This window comes from Morone saxatilis, unplaced genomic scaffold (assembly GCF_004916995.1).
Source record: "Morone saxatilis isolate NCDOM2014 unplaced genomic scaffold, NCSU_SB_2.0 Contig0, whole genome shotgun sequence".
In the NCBI taxonomy this organism is placed as follows: Eukaryota; Metazoa; Chordata; class Actinopteri; family Moronidae; genus Morone; species Morone saxatilis.
Window position 1 is genome coordinate 11,493,029 of NW_023339650.1, and position 2,060 is coordinate 11,495,088.

The following is a 2,060-nucleotide window of genomic DNA, read 5'->3' on the forward strand; positions in this document are numbered from 1 at the left end:
TGTCCAGTGGTTCTCATCAGCAGTATTGTATAATTAGAGATTGAAATGTCTAAATACACACCAGTTCCTGAGTATATATGCATGTTTACTGACCTAAACCTTTTTGTGTTGACTTGTTTCAGGAGGAATCTCCCCTTGAAATTATATGGTTTGCCCACCAACTACAGAGCCTAGAGGAGACATTTTTCTGCCCATACTGTTCAACTACGAAGAGCCCCAGGGAGCTGCACCGGTTGTGCAATTAATTTATCCTCATGGTGGTATCTGACAGCAGTGAGTAGGCATAGTTAACTCATTAGTTTTGGGATTTCCAGAGGGAGAGCCCGAATCAACCTATGATCAATGGACGACCCGCTAAACCAACAGATACTGCCCCCATGTAGCAGCACCATAAAGGAGGTTTTCCATTATTGAGCTGTTCAGAATCCATTGATATTTTCAACAAATTACATTATTCTTATGGGTTTTTTGGGCTGATTGTGTTACATTTTAAGATACTATGGAAGTCTATGTCAGTGCTCGGTCAAAACGACACAAAATACCTTATATACCTATATCACTATAACCTGATGAACTTATATCAAAGTAAGCATGGCACACAATCCTCAGAGTAAGCATATATAATATATAAAATATTTTATTTCTGTGACTCATACAATGTGACATCTGCCTTGCACCTCCACTCGCTTTATAAAAAAGCCACATAGCGAAGGCACGTCAGAGTCAGTGAGTCACTTTAGACAGATGTTACCACTGAAAATAAATGACTGTCGCACATCTTCCTCCAGCTCCTCTGCACCTCCACCTGCAGCCTCCAAAAAGTGTAAATGGGTTCTTTGTTCTTTAACGCATTTTACTTTGCTGTTTCTTTCTGTAGTAATTTCTGGCACTGTGCTGTTTTGGTACTACATTTATGCATAATTACGTATCATCAACTTACTGATAGTGTTTTGCGCCTTGTTTGCTTCATTAGATAAACAATAGTCTCCTTCATTAGCTCTTGCACCACTGTGCATCTAGAGGCTGTGCTGATCCCCCTCCAAGTGCGACACAACCGCACCATTTCAAATCTCCTGATTATTATGTACAGTTTGTGGAAAGAATGTAAAGTTAAAATATTTAAGCAGATAAAAGTGTTACTGAGGAATTTGTCACAGGGACCTACTTAACACCATGTAAAAGACATATAATGGGCTTAGCTCCCATCCTGACGTACATTCTGTAATCAGGGCAATTGTGGTACATTGATGCATGTCCCTTGTGCAGTGGTCCAGATGTACAAAGGTTCTGGGTTAAAGTTGTGAATAGTGTCTGATCTTGATTAGGGAAGAAACTCCACATGGAGCCGGCACTTTCTTCTCTAAATGAATGACTCCGGTTGAGGTTGTGAGGTACGAACGTAAACGTCTGGTTGCTGGCATGACTGGGCGGGGCAAAGCAAAAAGATTTATAGTTAAGGTGGCTTCCACGTCATCAGCCTCGCATTAATAATTCCAAGCTCAAACGTCTGCAGATGTGGCAAAAAGTGAAGAGGATTTGAAGCATTATTGTCCATGACCTTTGAGTTTCATCTGTGTTAACGCTGTCATGTTTGTAATCCTGTACATCACATTGTACTATTTGATTGTTTTGATTCTGATTCTGTAAAAGGTATTGACTGTGTGTCCATGGGGAGGGGGGAGGGGAGGAAGTGGGAGGATGTGGCGGTTGTTGTGTGTACTAATGTTTATGTTTAGTTCCTGTGTTATTAATGTTACATTCAATAAAAAGTTGATTGCAAACAAAAAAAGTTGTTACTGGAGAATGCGGGCATCGATCCGCTACTCTCCTTTTGCTGCATCCTGTCAATTCGCCAAAGTAAGCCCAAATAAGCCCAAAAATGAGCCAATCACGTTTCTCCCCTGTGGCTTACTTTTTGACCAACACGTTTTCTCCCTCCTGTTACTTTGCTTACTTTTCGGTGTTTCGGTAACGCTAGTCTGATCAGATGTCAGCTATCGGACTGCCAGTCCGTTGGTGTTTCATGGTTTTCATCCTTTATCAATCACAAGGTAAGATAT

At 40.9% G+C, this 2,060-nt stretch overlaps 1 long non-coding RNA gene across 2 annotated transcripts in view; it reads left to right on the forward strand.

Moving 5' to 3' along the window:
- The window catches only part of LOC118343564, a 4,939-nt gene that overhangs the window by 2,200 nt on the left and 679 nt on the right, over nucleotides 1-2,060 (forward strand). The window contains exon 3 of one of the 2 annotated variants that reach the window (XR_004797566.1): nucleotides 123-273. This is a non-coding gene — a long non-coding RNA (uncharacterized LOC118343564). Of the gene's footprint in view, nucleotides 1-122; nucleotides 812-2,060 lie in introns of those variants that run through there. The other variant, XR_004797565.1, reaches the window with a different exon arrangement.